General features: G+C 43.5%; 1 protein-coding gene and 1 long non-coding RNA gene across 6 annotated transcripts in view; one reads left to right on the top strand and one right to left on the bottom strand.

Moving 5' to 3' along the window:
• The window catches only part of LOC115192219 (KN motif and ankyrin repeat domain-containing protein 4), a 94968-nt gene that overhangs the window by 37532 nt on the left and 32845 nt on the right, over nucleotides 1–24591 (top strand). The window contains exon 1 of one of the 5 annotated variants that reach the window (XM_029750468.1): nucleotides 17951–18202. The exons of 2 other annotated variants lie outside the window; for them this stretch is intronic. The gene's annotated coding sequence lies outside the window, so the exon portion shown is untranslated. Of the gene's footprint in view, nucleotides 1–17950; nucleotides 18203–22800; nucleotides 22885–23062; nucleotides 23104–24591 lie in introns of those variants that run through there. 2 more of the 5 variants (XM_029750466.1, XM_029750469.1) reach the window with 2 other exon arrangements.
• Nucleotides 4587–5299, bottom strand: LOC115192220 (uncharacterized). Its single transcript, XR_003877898.1, has 2 exons — nucleotides 5102–5299; nucleotides 4587–4792 (listed from the first exon to the last, which is right to left on the bottom strand). It is a non-coding gene; the product is annotated as an uncharacterized LOC115192220 (long non-coding RNA).

Here is a 24591-nt window from a genome sequence, read left to right as displayed (position 1 = left end):
GTTATCAAGAGGGACACGACAGGGATGCACTTTGTCTGGTTATTTATTTTCTTTAGCCACAGAACCCCTAGAATCAATAATTCATAGCTCAATCTGGGGCATAGAGATTGGTGATCAACATGTGATCTCATTGTATGCAGATGACTGTTAGAGATATTTAGAACTCATGCGTGGACAGGTTATTGATATCACCTTTAAGTCCTGGTTCCAACGTCGCATCATGAATTTTGAACATGTGTACTATAATGGATGTTTATTATCATTCTATCAACTACAAGAAAGATTTGGATTATCCAAGATCGATTTCTTGAAGTTCCTAAAACTCGGAAATCGCATTCAGTTACCAACAGAATTTGGATGAACGTAAGGCACCAAGCATAGAAAAAATATTGAAAGAATCTGCTACCGCAAAGAATTTGATTGCCAAGTTATATCAAGAGTTGATTGAAACGTTACCTGATGGTTCAGAACCTATAATGAAAAATGTGGTTATATGACCCATGTGTGGCCCACCTCTCCAGCCAGTCATTTGTATTTTGTATTTATTATGGATCCCCATAAGCTTCTGCCAAGGCAGCAGCTACTCTTCCTGGGGTCCAGCTAAATTAAGGCAGTTATACAATTTTGAAAACATTACAATACGTTCACAACAGATTTCACAACACATTAAATGTGTGCCTTCAGGCCACTACTCTAATACCACATATCTACAACACAAAATGCATGTGTACGTGTGTGTATAGTGCGTATGTTATAGTGTGTGTGTATGCATGTGTCTGTGCCTGTGTTTGTGTCCCTTCACAGTCTCTACTGTTCCTTAAAGTGTATTTTTATTGTTTTTTAAATCTAATTTTAATCTTGCATGAGTTACTTGATGTGGAATAGAGTTCCATGTAGTCATGGCTCTCTGTAGTACTGTGTGCATCCCATAGTCTGTTCTGGACTTGGGGACTGTGAAGAGACCTCTGGTGGCATGTCTTGTGGGGTATGCCTGGGTGTCCGAGCTGTGTGCCAGTAGTTCAAACAGACAGCTCGGTGCATTCAACATGTCAGTACCTCTCACAAATACAAGTAGTGATGAAGTCAATCTTGCCTCTACTTTGAGCCAGGAGAGATTGACATGCATATTATTAATGTTATCTCTCTGTGTACATCCAAGGGCCAGCCCTGCTGCCCTGTTCTGAGCCAATTGCAATTTTCCCAAGTCCCTCTTTGTGGCACCTGACCACAATACTGAACAGTAGTCCAGGTGCGACAAAACTAAGGCCTGTGGGAGCTGCCTTGTTGATAGTGCTGCATTATAATGGACAGACTTCTCCCCATCTTAGCTACTGGTGTATCAATATGTTTTGACCATTACAGTTTACAGTCCAGGTTTACTCCAAGCAGCTTGCTCAATTTCCACATGATTCATTACAGGCTTTAGTTGAGGTTTAGGGTTTAGTGAATGATTTGTCCCGAATACAATGCTTTTAGTTTTTTTAATATTTAGGACTAACTTATTCCTTGCCACACATTCTGAAAGTAACTGCAGCCCTTTGTTAGGTGTTGCAGTAATTTCAGTTGCTGTATTAGCTGATGTGTATAGTGTGTATAAGTCATCCGCATACATAGACACTGTCACGCCCTGATCTGTTTCACTTGTCTTGTGCTTGTCTCCACCTCCTCCAGGTGTCGCCCATCTTCCCCATTATCCCCTGTGTATTTATACCTGTGTTCTCTGCTTGTCTGTTGCCAGTTCGTTTTGTTCATGAAACCTACCAGCGGTTTTCGCCTTGTGCCTGTTTTGTCTATAGTTCCTGTTTTTCTAGGTTTCCTGGTTTTGATCTCTGCCTGCCCTGACCCTGAGCCTGTCTGCCGTCCTGTACCTTTGCCCCACTGCTCTGGATTACCGACCTCTGCCTGACCTGAGCCTTTCTGCCGTCCTGTACCTTTGCCAACCTGTGTTCGATTTAATAAACTTTTGTTACTTCGATACTGTCTGCACCTGGGTCTCACCTTGAAATGTGATAGACACACTGGCATTACTCAAAGCCACTGGCATGTTGTTACTGAAGTTGAAAAAAGTAAGGGGCCCTGGGGAACACCTGATTCTACCTGGATTATGTTGGAGAGGCTTGCATTAAAGAACCCCCTCTGTGTTCTCTTAGAACACATATGTTTTTCCAGCAGCAGACTGATCGATAATGTCAAAAGCTGCACTGAAGTCTAACAAAACAGCCCCCACAATCTTTTTATCATACATTTTTCTCAGCTAATCAGTCATTTGTGTAAGTGCTGTGCTTGTTGAATGTCCTTCCCTATACGCTGCTGAACTGAACGTGTGTTGTAAATTTGTTTACTGTAAAATAGCATTGTATCAGGTCAAACATCTTTTTTTCCAAATGTTTATTAAGGGTTGGTAACATGCTGATTGGTCGGCTCTTTGAGTCAGTAAAGGGGGCTTTACTATTCTTAGGTAGTGGAATGACTTTTGCTTCCCGCCGGGCCTGAGGGTCCTACTGTATCACACATTGACTACTGAGGGTTTCCAATGTTTGAGGGGGGCCACATTAACATTTCAGTTGTTAAGGGGGCATTGTTCTGCACTGTTTGAGTTAAGGGGGTGTGTCACAATATCTATACATTTAACCACTTTTGCAGTAAAATATTAGTACACAACCATCCATTTCATATAGAAGGGAAACAGAGATATGTAAAAACATGGTTGCGCTTTGTAATATCTCAAGTAGCGGTATCGAAATATTTTGGGGGATTTGCCACTAGCCTATTAGTATTATCAAACTTCATCCAGATATTACACTGTTGATGTGTATGGAGTACAACGTTACTAGTTAGCTTGTATTCTCTGAACAATAACACCAGTGTTCCTGTACCAGCATGTGTATACTGTATTATAGGTTATAGTCAAGAGAGGAGGAAGTGGTGGCTTGTTAGAGCGCAGACATGGCTCTAATTTCAGTGGTGCTCATGAGGACCCCCGTAACAATTGAAATGTCAATGTGGCCCCCCTCCAACATTGTAACATTGGTTAACTTTGGTATAGGGGGCAGTATTGAGAATTTTGGAAAAAATATGTTCCCATTTTTAACTGCCTCCTACACCAACTCAGAAGCTAGAATATGCATATTATTGTTCAGGTTTGGATAGAAAACACTCTGAATTTTCTAAAACTGTTTGAATGGTGTCTGTGAGTATAACAGAACTCCTATGGCAGGCAAAAACCTGACAAGGCTTCAAGCAGGAAGTACCCTGTCTGACAAGGAGTCGTGCGTCTTACCTCTTTTTATTGAAAAGTAAGGATCTTAGCTGTAACGTGACAATTCCCAGGGCTCCAATAGGCTCTCAGAGCCCGCGAAATAACTGAAGGTTTACGAGGGAACCTCAGGTTGAAATATATTATCGCCTTTTGTAAGTGGATGCTCGGAGGACCTTTCAATGATGCGCGTGCATGAGTCGCTTCTGAGGAGAAATTTTATTCGGCTGTTTAGGCTCAATGCATACTCCCGGTCGGAATATTAACACTTCTCTATGACATAAATGGCATAAAAATTGGTTTTAAACAGCGGTTGACATGCTTCGAAGTACGGTAATGGAATATTTAGACATTTTTGACACGCCAATGCGCCATGCGCGACACCGCGAAGAAGCATTCTAGAACTCACGAACAAAACGTCGCTGTTTGGATATAACGATGGATTATTTGGGACCAAACCAACATTTGTTATTGAAGTAGAAGTCCTGGCAGTGTATTCTGATGAAGAACAAGCAAGGTAAGAACATCTTTCTTATAGGAAATGTGATTTTGGTGGATGCTGACCTGGGTGGGTATCTAAATAGCTAGCCCTGTAATGCCGGGCTATGTACTTAGATTATTGCAAAATGTGCTTCATCCGAAAAGCTATTTTAAAATCGGACATATCGAGTGCATAGAGGGGTAATGTATCTATAATTCTTAAAATAATTGTTATGCTTTTTGTGAACGTTTATCGTGAGTAATTTAGCAAACTGTTAGTAAATTCACCGGAAGTTTGCGGTGGTTATGCTTTTTCTGAACGTCACATGCTAATGTAAAAAGCTGGTTTTTGATATAAATATGAACTTGATTGAACAGACATGCATGTATTGTATAACACAATGTCCTAGGTGTGTCATCTGATGAAGATTATAAAAGGTTAGTGCTGCATTTAGCTGTGGTTTGGGTTTATGTGACATGATATGCTAGCTTGAAAAATGGGTGTCAGATTTTTTCTGGCTGGGCACTCTGCTGACATAATCTAATGTTTTGCTTTTGTTGTAAAGCCTTTTTGAAATCGGACAGTGGGGTTAGATTAACGAGATTCTTGTCTTTAAATAGCTGTGAAATAGTCATATGTTTGAGAAATTGAAGTTATAGCATTTCTAACGATTCAAAAATCGCGCCACTGGATTTCAGTGGCTGTTACGTAGGTGGGACGAGTTCGTCCCACATGTACTAGAGAGGTTAACCCTCAGTACATGTGTGATAGGACCTTGTACGCAGGAGTAGACTATTATGAACATGTGGGCTTCCTGTACATTGTAATCATGTATTTTCCATTCCATTGTTTGCTCGGTTTGTAATTGTAGTTGGTTCAGTAAACATGATCAGAAAAAGGCGTTGAATGATAACCAGAACAGAACATGGACCCCATGATGTGGTATTTACTTATACAATTTCATCCACATCCTCACTTTATGTCAATATTACAATATTGCTGCTCGCTCAGCCTCTGTCCTTGGTCTGCATTGCACAGCACGGGACTCCTCAGTCCTGTAAAACACGTGAAACACATATAAGTAGGTTGTTAAATTGTCATTGTGTCCGCCACGGCTCTGGTCCATACATGACACTTTTGGTGTTCTCATTTTGCTATCGGGTTACTACCCACTGTGTACATCAACAGCCCGGTCAAGCCACCCATGATTGTATTCCTAACTCTACTCTACTGCACCTAGGTGGTGTAGGGATTTTATCAGGGTTGGACAACCATGCATGGTGACCTGATTTGCATTTTTGTTTTGAGAGAGAGAGAGAGGGCTGGTGTGCGTGATGATGTTATTTACAGTGACATAGGCCTACCTTCACAATAAGCTACTCAAATGAATGTGTAGACTGCGTCCTGGACAAACTTCAGTGAGGCTGAATTGTTGTGGTCTGTTGACTTCTGAAACATGGACACAAAGGTGGAGTTAGTGAATAATCACATTGTCTGTCTTTCATGGATCAATGTACAGCCGATATTCTATAAGCTTGACAATGACATACTCAGACATTGGGGTTTCCGCCACTTCTGAATTCCCCAGATGAAGTTCGGCCCACATTCGTTTTCAACGGGAGCATGAGGAGCAATGCACAGGGGATTGTGGGAAGGTGAGTGGTGCGAACCCTGCTAGCGGGGCGATACAAGAAGTTCAGCACTGCTCTATTTTATGAAAATTGCCCGTGGCCACCGCTGCCGTTATCCAATCAGGTGAGGAGTAGATATTTGGTTGAAAATCTTCCGTTCGTGAAACATAGTTCCAAAAAAATATGGAGCCAAGAGCTGGCTGTGAGCTCAAGAAGAACGATGGAAAAGTGGAAAAGCGTTGCGGTAGCTACTGACAGAGAAGAACATAGAGACGAAGCGGCTGCTTTATAAGTGGGATGCACTGTTGAGCTACGTCCCGAGGGGTTCGTGCTGATTTTACGAGATTGCGACAGCCGGTTAAATGGCGTCCCTTGAGAAGGCAAGAACAAGATGTATGTCAGGAGAAGTGCAGTATTATCATAAGGAGACGTATACTTGGAATACGGAATGAAAGGAAAAAGAGAGGCAGAGGAGGTCTAAGAGAGAGAGGGAGGGAAACGGTGAGCTTGAGTCGGTTAAAAATGGCACAAAAAGGGAGATGGTTTGCTAAAGAAGAACGGTAGAGAGTGTAAGCAGAGTGAGCTGAAGACAGGAGGAGAAATGGAAGTGAATGAGGGCGAAGTGTCGGAGATGGTAGGTGTGGTGAAGTTCTCGGAGCCCGAGGCTTGCACCGAGGTTCAGGATAAAGATGAGTCTGTGACAGTAGGAGTGACGTTTTTGAGAAAAGTGGACCCTTGCCTTTCGGCTGATCCATTTGTGGTTTCAGTCTTAGCCCGACAAAGTGTCGTTAGGATATATAAGTTATCCTGTACGAGCTTTTGTGCCAAATACATTACGTTGCTACAGGTGTTAAGCATATGGGCATGTGGCAGGAGGTTCCTAGGTGTGAGAAGTGTGCAGAAGGTCATGAGACAAAGGAATGTATAGCATTGGGGAAAGTAGTGGTATGTGTTAATTGTAGGGGTGCCCATGGGACTGGGAATCAGAAATGTCCCGTGCGAGAGAGGCAGGATGAGGTTTCCAGGGTCAGAGTAGTGCAGAACTTGTCAAATGCTGAGGCAGTGAAGAGAGAAGAGGAAGATGGATCGAGGGGGAGGGATCCTGAGAGGAGTGGTGTGAGTAGTAGGTCTGCACCAGTACAGAGGGATAAACCAACAAGTGATATATGTTTCAGTAAGATTGGATTTTTAGCATTTATAGCAAGACTTGACGTCAGAAGAGTTACTGGGTGTGTTAAGTGGTGGTGTCCCATCCTTTCAGGTTGTTGGCCTGAAGTAGGACTAAATAGATTTAAATAGTGGGGTGGTGTTATTTTTTTATTATTATTTTATTTTTTATTTTTTTGTGAGTGTAGTGTTAGATGGTAGGGTATTTGTTTATTTATTTTTTCAAGCAAAGTATAAGGGACTTGTACTCCAGTCTATAAGGTGACGGTAATGCAACATTTATTGGATGCCAACCGCCATTAAACCTCATCGAAGAAGAAGATGGAGTTTAAAACCAATCATCGCTGTCTGGTTTTCCAAATCTATATGATTTTGCTTTGCTAGAATACATGAGCTTCATGGCATGGAGGAGGACCCGCCATCAACACTGTTGGTGTTGATGGCGGGTGAAGAGAAAACAAGTTTGCTTGTGCTGCTAGCTAGCTATGAACATCAAGCAACCTAAACCTCAAAACTATGATCAAAGTCAACAACGGATAGAAATCACCAGTAACACTAATTATAACATTGTAAATGATACACTAAGCATGCCTTTCCCATGTAATATGCTACCAATTGGATTATGGTATTTTAACATTATGATTCTCATATATTATAGCTTATGGCTCTTTCATTATACTGGTGTCATGTAATTGATGATTATAGCTCACTCCCTGCAAAATACATAGGCCTACATACACATGAATGGGTAAAGGAAATTGTGGCATTGACTTGCAAACATTGTTGTGCAAATCTCCCTTTACCCATAATCAACACCAACATCTCTGCAATCCTCCTCCATGCAATTGACCTTCTGTTTTTGTCTCTGTATTCTAAAATATTCTCAGAAAATAAACAAGGCTCCCCATGCCACATTATTTTCCTTTTTTTATATTTTTAATTAGCCTATAAATTGCCAGCTCCTTGTTTTCATGTACGGTACTGTACCTAGAACACAAGGGTTGGATTTGCACAAAACTATTTCATGTCAGAAAATCATGTTGAAAATGTCTTATGGTTAGCCTCATATACATTATCTACTGGTATAATTTTAAATGAGAACATATAGCTAGCATCAACATGCAAATGATGTGTGAGTTTAGCTATTTTCTGCTGCAGATGTACAATGACAAGGGGCACATTGATTGCACATGCCCATTAGGCCAGTTACACCATCATACTGTAGGACTATGGCTGCATTGGTGATGCATGCCATTATGATAAGCTGCAAAATGGATCCACATGGCTGATATCCTGAGACAGAGTGACAATCAAATAAAACCGATTGGAGAACTCACAACTGGACAAAAATGTCATGTTCATTTGAGAAAGCAACACAGAAACCGCAGACAAATTAGAGACAGATCCCCCTTCGCGTCTTTTTATTGCTGAATTGTGATCTGTGATGAATGAACATTGACCCTAGTTCATCTTGAATAATGTTTTTAAGTTAACAATTAAAACAAGTTTAAACACTTCACTTCAATGAATCAACATTGAATGAATCCAAAAATAATTTCCAAATGTACAAATAATCTAACTTGTTTGTAAATGTTAGTAAGTATACTATTATTACTACTAAAGCATCATTTCAATAGTGTTGCTCCTAAATGTTTCCACTTCACAGTAACAGCACTTACAGTTGACCCTGCAGCTGTAGCAGCGCAGAAATGTTATGAACTGACTTGTTGGAAAGGTGGGCTCCCGAGTGGTGCAGCTGTCTAAGGCACTGCATCTCAGTGCAAGAGGTGTCACTACAGACCCTGGTTCAAATCCAGGCTGTATCACATCCAGTTGTGATTAGGAGTCCCATAGGGCGGTGCACAGTTGGCTCAGCATCGTCCGGGGTAGGCTGTCATTGTAAATAAGAATGCACAACTCACATGCCTAGTTAAATAAAATGTAAGAAGAAAAAAATATATTAAAAACTCCTTGCACACAGAACACCCATGCTGGTGATATAACTGAGTAGAACAGTCCTTCTACACCAGACTGACGGTGCCATGTTGAAAGTCACTGAGCTATTCATTACGGGCCAATGTTTGTCTATGGAGATTGCATAGGTGTGTGCTCGATTTTATACACCTGTCAGCAAAGGGTGGGTGAAATAGCCGAATTCACCAATTTGAAGGGGCGTTCACATACTTTTGGCCATGTAGTGTAAGTACACATACAACCCATGGCATACAAGGTTGTGCCAGCAGTCTTTTGGGACATTCACTAGGACCGAAACCATCTGCAAACAGGCTTTCACAGCTCTCCATATCTGAGAACAGACATCACAAATAAACAGGCTTCATTTTATTAGTTAGACAGCCCTGACTATTATGTCTGTCTGTCTTCATAGTGTTTTTCTCTAGGGACTAAATCTGGAGAATATTTTCATAATTCCATCCCACAACCTCCCCCATCTAACTAGTACACCTACTCCCTTTTCTGACAGCTGGAGCTGAAAATTATTTCACCCACTCCCATTGCTGTTACCTACAAATGCATTTGGAGCATTCGTTTTTAATTTACAATGATAAATAGGCCCACATCAAGTTAACAAGCTAATATGAAGTTAACTAGCTGATGATATTTCACATAGCAACAGTACAGTTGGCAAGCTAGCATCATTCTATAGCTAGAGGACTCCTGATATCTCCAGGAGTGATAAGTATATTTTTTGTCTTTAGCTTTGTCTGTCTAGTAGTCTTTTTGCCAGCTAGGGCCATCTACTTTAAGAGCTGCCTGTCTTCCCAGAAGCCTACTTGGTGTGTGAACTTCTGACTGTGCATAACTTGCAGATGATCGTTGACACATAAACCAGGATCAAGGGGCAGGGCAATTTGTGACTTGTGTTGTGACTTGACTTTAACATTAATCTGAAGACTGTTATTTATTGAATTAACTAACTATGTGTAATTGTTACCCGATTAAATTAATCATGCAACACTTAACTCTAGGATCTGGGGCACCACGAGAGCGGTTCTTTAAAGAGTTGCCATCTCCCGAATTAAACTCTAAAAGGTCTTTACCTATCACATCTATAAACAGTCAACTTATTAATCTTAACCTCATATCATATCACCATTCTGAACAGTCGTAACCTCCTTGCATCTGCAACAACCAGAGCCTTACTTATGATTCAGTACTACACAAATTGGTTTAATTGTTTATTTACTAGCTAATTAAATGGGAACACAGGACAAACACACACACTGCACCGGTTATTGATAGGAGACGTAATACGCTGAAAACAGGTCCCTAGCGGAATGACAACAACATGGATGCTTGTTAAAGAAGAGATGGAGAGATAGGGACAGAGACACAACGTTGCCACATTCAGAAACTACTCTCACCTACAATAACCATATAATTTGCACACAAACCAACGCCCGTTTTGAGCAAGAAATCGAGAATGGATTTTCGTGAAATGCCTGGGTTCGCCGAGGATCTCTCGGTGAAGGGGCAGCCTTGGAAAGGGGGTTGGGCCTTTTCGCGGTACGCATGTAAGGCTCTGATTGTCAGAAATGGTTCCAACAACTCTTCTGCTGTTGTCCTTCTTCGTAGTTGTCTGGTATCAGGTGACTTGTCGTGTAGTCCTGAACAGAACTACATAGTTGATTTTTCTTCCATTTGCTCTTGAAGATGCTTATTTGAAGACAGGCTAGCCAGCCGTATCGATGGTTCCCCAGTGGGGTGGTAAGAGTAGCATAATACAATGCTTTGAGCAGAGCAACAGGATGGTCCTACTTAAATTCGCTTTCAAAGCCACCTTACTTAGGACAGCTAATTTGCCGTACCAGTGATCGTCCGGGAGGTGATTTTATCGTCTCAACCTTGGATTGAGATTCAAAGTTCAAACCATTTTAAACATGTAGCTGCCACTTCACAGTTTTTCTGGTTCCAGTGTTAATTCGTAACCCATCATTTATACCTTTTGCTCGAAAGGGGCAGTTCCGGACGGCTGGCACGCTCCCTGAACTCACTTTGGGGCGGTGATTACTCACTGTGCAAAGTTATGGAAAACAATTATCTCTTATAGCTTCTCAAATTGCATCCCTTCCTTAACAGAAACACTCTCATCATTTTTCATATTACATGCTCAACTCATAGTATGGAAACTTTAGCTATGTAGTGTGTGTACTTTCCAAGTTACAGTATTTCCTTAATAACATTTTTAACGACATCACAAAATAACAAACAAAATGACATTAGTGTTCTATAGATCGCCTCTGACCATTCCCCACGTTCTAAGTTCGAAATATTGTTCCAGTATTCGCTTTTGAACGTGTTAGAGTTTCAGTGGGAAAAAGCACATTCCTTTGGTGAATTTTGAGAGCACAGGCCTGGATCTTCTACCTTCGGGTGAATGGGGATCTGATTGAAGTTATTCATTGCAAACCTGATCTAACCTATTTGGATTCTCGTGGTCAGTCATGACACTTGTTTTGGTAATCAGTGGCTGTATTGGAGGTGGAGTGGTTTCTCCTCTCCTAGGCAATCAACAATTAGTACAGGGTGGTGTGCTCTTCATCTCTGCAAGGCAATTAGCAATTAGTGTTAGTACTTCAGTCTTCCCTGGTTTCTCAGTGGCAGCTGTAAGTGGCTGTCGTGTTAGTGGTGATCACCTCGGCAAAACTAATACTGTCAGCAGAGCAAAGACCGTTCTGTCGAGTTATTTGTGGAAGGAAAGCGAGAAAGGCTCCACTCCGCTCTCTCACTTTACTATCTTACCTTGTTATTTTTAGATCTCATTTTGTAGCTTTGGCAACTATGTGTGTTTTCTATACATGTTCGCTCCGCTGTAGGCTTTACAGATGCTCTACACCCCTTCACTGCAACCCTTCTAATTTAGTGTACCCTGCTCGCACAAGGTAACAAACAAAATGCGAGTAGCAGCAGTGTACAAGAGCAAGGGGGTGTGTCAATGTAAATTGTCCGGGTGGTGATTTTTGTGAATTGTTCAGCAGTCTAATGGCTTGGGGGTAGAAGCTGTTGAGGAGCCTTTTGGTCCTAGACTTGGTGCTCCGGTACCGCTTGCCGTGCGGTAGCAGAGAAAACCGTCTATAACTTGGGGTCCTGGAGTCTGACAATTTTATGGGCTTTTCTCTGACACCGCCTATTAAATAGGTCCTGGATGGCAGGAAGCTTGGCCCAGGTGATGTACTGGGCAGTTCGCACTACCCTCTGTAGCGCCTTACGGTCAGATGCCGAGCAGTTGCCATACCAGGTGGTGATGCAACCGTTCAGGATCCTCTCGATGGTGCAGCTGTAGAACCTTTTGAGGATCTGGGGGCCCATGCCAAATCTTTTCAGTCTCCTGAGGGGGAAAAGGTGTTGTCGTGCCCTCTTCACGACTGTCTTGGTATGTTTGGACCATGATAGTTTGTTGGTGATTTGGACACCAAGGAACTTGAAACTCTCAACCCACTCCACTACAGTCCCGTCGATGTTAATGGGGTCCTGTTCGGCCCACCTTTTCCTGTAGTCCACGATCAGATTCTTTGTCTTTCTCACATTGAGGGAGAGGTTGTTGTCCTTGCACCACACTGCCAGTTCTCTGACCTCCTCCTTATAGGCCATCTCATCGTTGTCGGTGATCAGGCTGTTGTGTCGTCAGCAAACTTAATGATGGTGTTGGAGTCGTGTTTGGCCACACAGTCATGGGTGAACAGGGAATACAGGAGGGGACTAAGCACACACTCCTTAGGGGCCCCAGTGTTAAGGATCAGCGTGGCAGATGTGTTGTTGCCTACACTTACCACCTGGGGGTGATCCGTCAGGAAGTCCAGGATCCAGTTGCAGAGGGAGGTGTTTAGTCCCAGAGTCCTTAGCTTAGTGATGAGCTTCGTGGACACTATGGTGTTGAACACTGAGCTGATCATCCTTGATCATCCTTGAGATGTTTCTACATCTTGATTGGAGTCCACCTGTGCTAAATTCAATTGAATGGACATGATTTGGTAAGGCACACACCTGTCTATATAAGGTCCCACAGTTGATAGTGCATGTAAGAGCAACAAAAAAAAGCCATGAGGTCAAAGGAATTGTCTGTAGAGCTCAGAGACAGGATTATGTCGAGGGACAGATCTCGGGAAGGGGACCAAAACAATTCTGCAGCATTGAAGGTCCCCAAGAACACAGTGGCCTCCATCATTCTTAAATGTAAGAAGTTTGGAACCACCAAGACTCTTCCTAGAGCTGTCCACCTGGCCAACCTGAGCAATCGGGGGAGAAGGGCCTTGGTCAGGGAGGTTTTATGAACCTTTTGAGAACAGAAATTATAGGTTATTTGAAGGTAATTTTAAAACCTCCCTTCAATAAGACTTTTAATAACACCGCTAGCTAAGTTTGGGTTAACTGTTTTGAACTCCAAGCACAGGACACATGGAATTTCATTTACTTAGGCATTAATCATGCAAATCCATATATTTTTTTTATTACGGCACGGTGTCAGTGACATTTCAAACCTATGATCTTCTGTTCTCTATGCTGCACCACCAGGATGGAGATATCATGCCATGTTTTTTAACTCATAAAAGCTGTTCATTTAAGACTTTTCAAACAGATCCCATTTCAAAGGGAACAAGCATTAAGACCAGGTGTGGCCAATTAGTGACATTGGCAAACACACCTGAACACACTTAACAAGATAGAGGATAGAGAGAGTTTGTTGATGCTGAGAACGGAATGTAAATGTTCTGAAATAAAAAAAATTGAATATTCCATGGTTTTTTTTAGGTGTTTATGGAAAGTTTTCTTAATGTTCTCTGAACAATTTGAGAACATGACTTTAAATAGAACCATGAGGAAACCTGTAGAAAAGTATTGAAATTCCTACAGAAGAACATTGTTTCTTAATGTTCTCTGAACTATTTGAGAACATTCCCAATGCCAAACCAGTTGGAGAACATTCCTAGAACATCACCAAAATCGAAATGAAATGTAACCATGTTTGAACTTTTAGGAAACGTTCTGTTAAAATAATGAAATACCAAGAAAAAAAATTGTACTAAGAATGTTCCAAAGCCAACCTACTGGGCACAGACCTCAATTCAACGCAAATCAATTTCATTGAAATTATGTGGAAACGATGTGATTCAACCAGTTTGTGCCCAGTGGGAAGCAACTATCCTGCACCCTTCCCAGAAAGTTGTGATAAGGTTGTATGCAAAATAACCATAGGACAACCATGCTCTAAGAAACATATGGTTCACAGAACGTTATGTGCTAGCTGGGTATGTTACCGTGTCACCAAGTAGCTCGCCCACATGTCTTGTTCCCATTCATCTTTGTATTTGTGGATTAATGTTCTGGATCATGTTATGTCCCCTACTTTTGACCAGGGCTGTTTACCTCCACTGCAGCCCATGTTATTGTAGAAATAGTTATCTGTCTGTCGAAGGGAGAGACAAAGACAGGGAACTTTGAGGGGGTTAGTTGGAAGAGGGGAGTTAGAGAGGGTTAGCTGGAGAGCAGAACCATCCATAATTTACCTCAGGGCAAACAGTAGATACTATTTGAATAAATATTGGGGCGTCATGATTTCAGGCTCCAGTTAAAATGTAAATAATAATGTAGCATTATATGCTGCAGCTTCCTTTTGAGCTCTGTCCCAGATCAGACATATGGTAGCTGACAAACTGATGGGCCATCATCTCCAGGGGAGCCTCAGCCAAACCAAACCACCCTACTCCTAGTGAATATGATTATGACTGACTCATACAAGTCCATAGGGGATGGTCCAACTTCTCTCCCCGCTCTGTTTCTCTTATTATTCTACCCCCTTTTCCTCTTTTGTTTTCTCCCCTCCTCTTTTTGACTCCTTTCCTCTCTCCTCTATTGTGCTCCTTTCCTTTCCTTAGACTGAGTCTTCTCTCCCCTCTCTACTCTTTGTGTCGAGGGGCATGTTCAGCCTCCCACTTCCCTCTGTGTGACCCTGTGGAATACATCACACATAAACAACAGACCGTGGTGGGCAACTTTATCTTCCCAGCTCGCCCGGCCCCATTCTTCACGCCTATCCAATATCCTGTGACGCGCTTTGTGTTTCGCTGTGCTTAGCGCGCTCTCTAAGCGTGTTGAGGGAGTGGATCAGGGGCCTGACTACAAATCGACGGAGGATGAGAGGCACAGAGAGGCAGGAGTAGTGGCTGGTGAGGTAGGGTAGAGAGGCATTAGTGGCTAGAAGAGGCAGGAGAGTCGGGCACCGGGGAATATGTCATTCAGATATCCACTAGAGTGACTGTCTGCAGACCAGACCTTGTCCACATGACAGCCTCAGGCCTTGAGAAACAGTCAGGGATACTCTCCTCTCCTCGACAAACCAGAGGTGAAGGGAGAGCCAAGAGAGGCAATCAGACAAGCTATATAGGAGTAACGGATCATAGGCTACATTCTTCTAGTTTAAAAGGCGCTGGATTTGTACCAAGACTAAACTACCCAAACGTTCCTAAAACGAAGAGTTTATTTACTTACAAAGCTATTTTCATTGTTATCAGCAATTAGGCAAATCCCCCGAGTCTTTCTCAATGTGGTAGAGTTTAAAAGCGGTGCTTTTCATCTGTTGGTGTGCATGACAAAGATTTACGTCCTGGCCGTTGTTGTTTTTTTGGGGAAAAAACGTTACGCAAACACAGCTCGGGGCAGATAAAGGCAGATCTTGTTTTCTGTAAGCACGTCTTATAATCTACAATAGAAGAGACTCTGCCACAGTAAGGCAGTGAGATCTGGCCTGTAAACCATATGGCCCTGTTACACAACACTAATCCTACTACGACAGATACAGATTTCTGTCAAATTGTAAAACGTAAGCAGCGAGCATTATTATACAATTAGATTGCATCGTAAATAGCAGAAACCAAATTAACCTTCTCGACATCCCTGCTCCATCTATCCATTATACTGTACATTTTTCTTATTGGTTATGTAACTAGAGAATCTTGGGAAATATTTCCAGGGTCGTGACCCTCAGTTACTTCCTGTCAGACTCAACAAATTGCCCACACGGGCAACACACACACACAAACACAAAAATACACACACACACACACACACACACACACACACACACACACACACACACACACACACACACGAGAGCGAGAAACTTCCTTTTCCTAACCCATGCCAGAAGACAGAGGTCTAGAATGCCTGATTATGTTGACTATAACGTAGAGTATGGCTGAAAAAAATGGCCCTTTTGTTGAGCTTATTATTTGCTGAGGCAAGGTTAACTGCTTTAGTCAGGGGCTTGAACCTATTGTAGCATGATGCCCCTTCAGGGATGTGAACAGTACCCCTCAGGTTACACAGTCATCTTGATATGATAATGAGCTACATTCTACATGCCACAGACCCTCTACCCAGGCCTTTACTGCCCTCCTCCAGTGATCTGTGTGTCTGCCTCGGACTCGGACTTCTGGCTTTTGCGATTAGCGACAGCGGAGGCTGTTCAGTCTCCCGCCTAGACAGAGTGAAAGCAACAGAGGGGGAGAGGGTGGGGAGACAGAGAGAGAGAGAGAGAGAGAGAGTGAGAGATACAGAGAGAGAATAATATAATATACGTCATTTAGCAGACGCTTTAATCCAAAGTGACTTACAGTCATGTGTTCGTACATTTTACGTATGGCTGGTCCTGGGAATCGAACCCACTATCCTGGCGTTGCAAGCGCCAAAGCTACAATCCCCAGACAGACAGACAGACAGACAGACAGACAGACAGACAGACAGAGAGAGAGAGAGAGAGAGAGAGGAGAGACAGAGAGAGAGTTAGACATGGATGGACAGACTAAAGCAGAGATCCACAATCACCCAGCAACAACCCACGCTTTCTAAATCAATGGCAACATGGCTGTCTGGAGCACTTTGTCATCAGACACATGCCCTACACTGACACTGCTGAAGACTGGTAGGATGGGAGAAGGGCTGTGGAGGAAACAGGACGAAAGATCGAGTGAGTGTGAGAAACAGACAAGAGGACAGATGGAGGGAGTGAGAAATGAAGTGAATAGATCCAGGCCTACTTTCTGTTTATAAGAAAGGCATTGAGAGAGAGCTAAATGTGTGAAAATCGACAGAAAAAGTGAATGACAACAAGGACGTGTGCATAAGAGAAAAGGGGGTTGGAAAGAACAGAGAAAAAAATCCTTCCCGCTCTCTCTGTTTCCTGTCATAACTGTTTTGTTCCATTTTAACTAGAGGGCTTCCCTGCTTCCCTTCCTGCCTGCACAGTATGTTGAAGACAGACACAGGAGGAGAGAGAGAACAGATTGAATTCCTTAGGCAGACAGTAGTACTGGAGGGGGTAGATAGACGACAGTAGTACTGGAGGGGGTAGATAGACAACAGTAGTACTGGAGGGGGTAGACAGACAACAGTAGTACTGGAGGGGGTAGATAGACAGTACTGGAGGGGGTAGATAGACAACAGTAGTACTGGAGGGGGTAGATAGACAACAGTAGTACTGGAGGGGGTAGATAGACAGTACTGGAGGGGGTAGACAGACAACAGTAGTACTGGAGGGGGTAGATAGACAGTACTGGAGGGGGTAGATAGAAAACAGTAGTACTGGAGGGGGTAGATAGACAACAGTAGTACTGGAGGGGGTAGATAGACAACAGTAGTACTGGAGGGGGTAGATAGACAGTACTGGAGGGGGTAGACAGACAACAGTAGTACTGGAGGGGGTAGATAGACAGTACTGGAGGGGGTAGACAGACAGTACTGGAGGGGGTAGATAGACAACAGTAGTACTGGAGGGGGTAGATAGACAACAGTAGTACTGGAGGGGGTAGATAGACAACAGTAGTACTGGAGGGGGTAGACAGACAACAGTAGTACTGGAGGGGGTAGACAGACAGTACTGGAGGGGGTAGATAGACAACAGTAGTACTGGAGGGGGTAGACAGACACTACTGGAGGCGGTAGACAGACAGTACTGGAGGCGGTAGACAGACAGTACTGGAGGCGGTAGACAGACAGTACTGGAGGGGTTAGACAGACAGTACTGGAGGGGGTACACAGACAGTATGTTCTAATGCCTGTCAGTCATGGGTCAACAAGGGTATCTCTCTATCTGTCCCCCTTCCACTCCCTCTCTCTTTCCCCATCTCCCCCCTCTCCTTTTCTCTCTCTCTCTCTTTAGTTCAGTGTTTCCATTAGCCTGTGTGTCTCAGGAGCAGTGCGACTCAAAGGCGTCCGTTACAACGTAAACAGTCCTTTCCCTCCGCTGGCCTTATCAGCTCCTCACACTCTGCTCTTCCTCAGGATGTCTGTCCACGCAGGACCCGACTCGGCCCAATCACAGTCCCACCCACCACTCTGCTCTTTCCTACCTCACTATAGCCACCGGTGCTTTTATTTCAGCCCTCTTTATACACACTCAAGCACGTACGCTCACACACACACACACACACCGTTTGCCGTCCCCGACATGTACCGTGTTTAACAGTACCTCAGCAGTTAATATAAATATTGTTGCTTTTCTTTTGTCCTGGACATTTTCGATCATAGTCTACCAGTCTTTTGAAGTCTCCTCTGTCTAAATGGCGCCCTGGCTCTTCACTCGGTCCGCCCAGAACAATGCAGCAATATTTAGTATGTGGACATATGACTGAGATGATGTTAATGTTGAGCCAGGTGAGTAGACACTGTTACTCTAGTTCATTTATCCTATTGTTACATTAAGCCTGTATATGCACTGCAAAAAGCACATTATTTATCTTATTCCAACATATTTTATCTTAATCGTCATATTAAGGTAAAATATCTAGAACAATTATTTTGAAATAAGATAAATGACTTGTATTAAGCCTTTTTTGTAAGGTGAAAATAAGCCAAATTAACCGCCAATGGTGTTAGATAATTTTGCTTGGCATAAAAACAACAACAACCAAAAGCACATATTTTAAGTGAATTATCACTAAATGTAAGGTATTTAGACTTGCTAAATGTAAGGTATTTAGACTTGCTTAGATTTCACTTTTTGTGGACCTGCTGATAGTCGGTGTAGCGAGTACCACTAGAGCCTGTTATTACTTCACTGTGGAGACACAACCATTCTCCCCAGGGGAATCTGTAAGCAATATCTGGTGTGTGTGTGTGTGTGTGTGTGTGTGTGTGTGTGTGTGTGTGTGTGTGTGTGTGAGACAGAGAGATAAAGTGTGTGTGTGTGTGTGTGAGACAGAGAGTGAGAGAAAGTGTGTGTGTGTGTGTGAGACAGAGAGATAAAGTGTGTGTGTGTGTGTGTGAGACAGAGAGTGAGAGAAAGTGTGTGTGTGTGTGTGAGACAGAGAGATAAAGTGTGTGTGTGTGTGTGTGCGTGTGTGTGTGAGACAGAGAGTGAGAGAAAGAGTGTGTGCGCGCGCGTGCATTTACTACACATGTATCTGATAGGAACGGGGTAAAGAAGAAGAAAAAAACATGAGAATGGAAAAAGAGACAACAAGCATTCCATCCGCACTAGCTGAAACTGATAAAATCCTGCGCTGGGTTGCCTATATATGGCGATGAGATGTTTTTCAGCTCACAGGAGTGAATGGTTTACAATACGTTGGGCATGCTGGCCCAGTGAAGCACACACGTCAGTGTTACACTAAGTGCAGTGGAGACTTCGATTTCAAATACTTGGAGCATTTGCTTTAGCCTGCCTGGAGTTCCAGGTGGGCTGGTTTTGCATTGTTGGGCATTTGCTATTGGTTCCGTTGCGTACAGGCAAACTCAATAAAGCACAGCTGAAGTATTTGACATGATTTTATAGTATTTGAGCGCAGGTTTAGCGCGGTGTGCATTGGGCTTCTGCTGCTTAGCTGTAGTCAACTGTACTATGTGTGTCAACGGGCTGTGAGTCTGCCAGTTAAAACCTTTTTAGATATAAAAACAACCTACGTATGACAATAAGCACTTATAAAAATGTTTTCTTGGTTTCAATGTATTTTTCGAAGGCTTCTGTACGTACTGTGGGCTACATAGAGTAGGGTTGAAAGGTTGCGGTATTGTAGGCTACATACCACAGCATGGGGTTTAGGTACAGTCAGTAAGGAACGCGTATCTATAGAGTCCATACAGTCCTTGTACATACTGTCTGTAGATAATGAATACTCTGGTTTTTGCCAGTGGGTGAAAAGTCTAAAGATAGCATAACCCTGTACTGTGTCCGTACATGGCTATAATATATGCTACATATGTGCATGTTTGAAAGCAGACGTGATGTCTTACTGCATTACATGCATCAACAGATACGGGCACAACGTTCACATCTCTGTACAGACAACCATCTCACAGCGTAGACTCCCAGAGCGCTTTTGTGGTTCTGCTTGCTGCATCTATGTCTGTGTGACCCATTTTCGGGAACAATCCACTGATAAATTGCAACCCCATGTTCTCCCCCAAAGGAAACGGACCCTCTCTCTGTGTGTGTGTGTGTGTGTGTGTGTGTGTGTGTGTGTACAGTAGAACCAGCTCTCACAGTCTCACGTCAGAATTAGACGTTCATCCATGTTTCTCGAACGTCAAATTTAGAAGTTGTTGCAAAACGTCAAATTTCAAAGTGCTTAAGGTTAAGTTTAGGCATTAACTCTGCATTCTCAAGGTTAGGCATTATCTCCGAATGGTTAAGGTAAGGGTTAAGAGTTAACGCTGGAGTCGAACTCGCAACCTTTGGAATCAGAAGCAGATGCTTACGCCCATCCGCCATGCCCACAGCAGCACTCACAGTTGCGCCTAGTGGCAGGTTTTCACGTCCTCAGACATGGACGGACGTTGAATACTGACTTATAACACGGGTGACCTAGCTGGTACAATATGTGTGTGTGTTTTTTGTGTGTGTGTATGTATTTATGAGGAGTCTGGGGACTCTGAAAGTATATCTGGTGAGCCTGTGAGACAAAAAGAGTGAAACTTGTTAACGTGTGTGTGCGGGTGTGGGTGTTTTACATGTGTTTGTATTGGTGTGTGTGTGTGTGTGTGCGCTCCAGCGATCCCACTGGGCAAAAACTAGTTGATCAATGTTGTTTCCATGTCATTTCAACAAAATGATTCAATGCGTTGAATCAACTTGAAAAACGTAAGGGAATTTAGCATTTTTACACCCACATTTTAACCTAAATCCCTTATTTTTTTCTTTCTTTTTTAAAAACTTTACCTAACAATTCAACCAAATTTAAATCAAAACGAGACATTAAACTGACGTCTGTGCCCAGTAGGACGTGAACCAGTCTGTCTGTCTGTCTGTCTGCTGGGCATGGGGGGCCTGCTCTCGATTCCCATTACAGAGGAGAAACTAAGAGGAAGAAAACTGCCAATGATTCACAGTTCTACTGGTGTGTGTGTGTGTGTGTGTGTGTGTGTGTGTGTGTGTGTGTGTGTGTGTGTGTGTGTGTGTGTGTGTGTGTGTGTGTGTGTACAGTAGAACTAGCTCTCACAGAGGAGATGTGTGTGTGTGTGTGTGTGTGTGTGTGTGTGTACAGTAGAACTAGCTCTCACAGAGGAGATGTGTGTGCGTGTGTGTGTGTGTGTGTGCGTGTGTGTGTGTGTGTGTGTGTGTGTGTGTGTGTGTGTGTGTGTGTGTGTGTGTGTGTGTGTGTGTGTGTGTGTGTGTGTGTGTGTATGTGTGTGTGTCTGCGTGTGAGTCAGGCAGTACTGTTACGTAGCGTGTTTCCAAGTAATCCTGAAGTAAGTTCGGTGCCTACTTTAGTTTAGTGTACCAAAGTTTAGTTGTGAAATACAGTCTTGGCCAGGTCTGACACACACAGAGCTGTCTGATATATGGTTCTCACTTCTGTGATTAGACAAACCATGGCCAGATCTGTAAATCAAAATGAGAGCAGGAAAATGGTTCTGTCCAGATGGATTTGCTTATAGGCTTAAAGGTTTACCGCAATTAACAATTTGAATGATAGAATGAAAAATAGTCCAATCCAACCACAAGATATTGTTTTCGCTGAGAGTACAGTACAGTAAACAGCTTAGAAAAAGTGCTGTGGAAATATAAAAGTGTGTCGATATTGACATGTCCCATGTCTACCACTTGTTTATTGCACATTTAATTAGATCATAAATCACCTTATTTCTCCTGCTAATGCCAGTTTAATGAAAACACCCTGTGTGTGCGGTATTGAGTGCATGCACGAGTGCGTTTTGGTGTGGGTGTGTGTACTTGTGTGTGTGCCTGTTTGCGCACATGAGTGTGTGCGTCCCTCTCTGTGCACAACGCCCTTTATAATAAGGTGGCTTGGTAATTGTCTTTAGGGTCTGCTCACATCCCGCCTGAAGAATTTATGCCGGGGGAAGATAAGAGATACTGTATTCCTGTTAATAGAGCCTTGTTTAAATGGTAGTGTGTGCGTGTGTGTGTGTGTGTGTGCGTGCGTGCGTGCGTGTGTGTGTGTGTGTGTTAGGGTTGGGCCGATATGATTAAATGTAATATTGTGATATTTGACATAGACAATATATCTTGAAGTAAAAGACAATCATTTATTAAAAATGTACCAATCAAAACGTGTCCAGTTTTATTAGTTAGGCTCTATCAATATGTTGAAAATGAAGTCTATATGAATTAACTAAGCATTATTTTGTCGCCACGCAAAGATTCTTTAACAAGAATGTGACTATAATATTTTTAATAAGCAAAGCAACAAAAAAAATGGCAGTCTGGTATGATTTAGTCATTGACGGCGCAAAACGATCATATCGGATATCACATATCTGGTGTAGCGTATCGTGGAAGAGGTATCCCCAAATATCGCCCAACCCGAATGTGCCTGTGTGTGTGAGCCTGTGAGTGATAAGGGCTGTGCTTAACAGATAACGCTTAAACATTGACTCCTGGTCCTACAGTAATGATTAGACCAGTGAGTGGTGGGGCGGCCATATTTCTCCAGACCAGACTGAGAGAGGATGGGGAGACGGTAAGAGAGTGTGTGGGCCAACTCTCTTTCGGGGAAGGGGTGGAGAGTACATTCCTTTATAGCTCACATACACACGCACTGTAGCAGTGTTGTTTGGCTTGTGTGTTCCTGGGTATTTATTCTTTCCTGGTCTTATTTTTCTGGGCCAGCTCATCGCTGTAGGCAGAAAGAGGGTGATCAATCCTACACAGAGCAGCTGCCTGACTATCGCCTCTCTCTCTCCTTTCCTCTCAGACCCCAACCAACACCTTTCTTTTCATCACTTCTTTTTTTTGGGGGGGGGGGGGGGGGTGTTGTGTTGAAGTTGAGAGGGAGGGAGGGAGGGAGGGAAGGCAGCGGTAGTGTGTGCAGACGGCAGAGAGGAAAGGAGTTGAGGAAGAGAGGAACAGAGGAGAGGAGCTGGCTGCACAGCAGGTGAGAGGAATCCCCTCGCTCTCCGTTATTCCCTGTGACTCACCTCCTCTTATCTCGGTTTCTGTCTATTTTCTCCCTCTCTCCTTTTTGACGTCCTGTCGATTTCTCTCTCTCTCTCATCTCCTTCCTTTTTATCTGTACCCTTGTTCCTCCACCCCCTTCCATTTCTCCCGCTCTCTCTGCGGGGTTCGCGGGGACGCGATGCTCGGAGCAGCGCAGGTGAGAGGTGTGCGTGTCAGGCTGTGGAGTGTGTGACTCTTCCACATGCCCGTGTGTGCGAGGGATCGCCTGTAAGCGTGTGTTTCCGGTCTGCTGTGCATCAAGCCAGGCTGCTACGATAGCAGAGAGGGGCGGCTCGTTTTAGTGTGTTTCTGCTGTTCCTGTTAGCCGTTGCTGCTGCTGCATTGCAGGAGGAACAAGCAGCCTCTGAGCTCATGTTTCTGGGCTGAGCTCACATACACTGATCCACAAATGGAGAGAAATGAACATGCAGTCGGTTTACCCTTACTGGTAACCAGCCAACTCATTTCCGTGCATTTGTGTATGCGTATGAGAGAGTGCACCTGTGTTTGTGTGTATATGTGTGTGTGTGCATGTAGGTGTAAGTGTGTGCGGAAACAAGGCTCTGTAGCTGTCACAGTAATACAATCAATAGTGTGTGGATTTAGAGAGTGTTGACTCCCTCCTTATTCAAATGGGGGTGCCTGCTCTGCTCCACACTACATCAGTGCTGCTGACTGTTACCATGCAGACTTTTACTACCAGGAGTGTGTGTGTGTGTGTGTGTGTGTGTGTGTGTGCGTGCGTGTGTGTGGCGTGTGGTCTGCGTGTGTGCACGTCTGTGTGCTTGAAAATGCGTTTGTGCGTACGTGAAGTCGTGTGTTTGCTTCTGTTTGTAAATGCGATGCGTGCATTCATGTGTGTGTTGCTTTTTATGTGCAGAAGGGAGTGCAGGGGATCTGATATAATTTGACAAGTGCCGTAATTGATCCAGTCTAATGTGACAGGTGCCCACCCCTTCCTCCATCCCTCTCCATCCCTCTCTAACCTTCTTTAGCGTTCTCTCCGCATTATTGTAAAAGGATCTGTAAGTAAGCATTTCGCTGTTAGTCTATACCTGTTGTTTACGAAGCATGTGCCAAATACAATTTGATTCTGTCTCTTTTCTCTACACACAACCCAACTTCGTCGTCTCTTCCCCTCTTTCCTTCCCTCTCTTCCTCCCCCGTTCCCTCCATGCTTTCCCCCTCATCTCTTTGCCTAGGGAGCCAGCTCTAACATGCCGACGATGTCACACATCCTGTAGGGCTAGCCCCGCGGCGCGCTAATTAGCGGTAGCTTTTCCCTCAGAAACCCCCATTACCCTCTGATGGGGAGGGACACTAAGGGTTAGCCATTATGCTAAGTCTGCTAGGCTGGGATAGGGTAGCCATGGGGATCGGGTGAATAAATAATTGATGTTTGTGTTGTTCTTTATCTCTAATGAAAACGGGCGGCTGGTCTCGCACAACACACACACACACACACACACACACACACACACACACACACACACACACACACACACACACACACAGTATAATGTATTACTCCATTCCAGACAGAGAGTTGGAGATTGGTCTCCCTGTGGAGTCGATGTGTTCTGTGTTGTGTCATCTGGAGGGAGAACTCCAGCTCTGGCAGCTTATTAGAGGAAATGAATTGGGC

The sequence above is a fragment of the Salmo trutta genome, chromosome 4, assembly GCF_901001165.1.
Source record: "Salmo trutta chromosome 4, fSalTru1.1, whole genome shotgun sequence".
Taxonomy (NCBI): domain Eukaryota; kingdom Metazoa; phylum Chordata; class Actinopteri; order Salmoniformes; family Salmonidae; genus Salmo; species Salmo trutta.
Note: the sequence above shows the minus strand (reverse complement) of the source record. Positions and strands in the feature narration are given on the sequence as shown.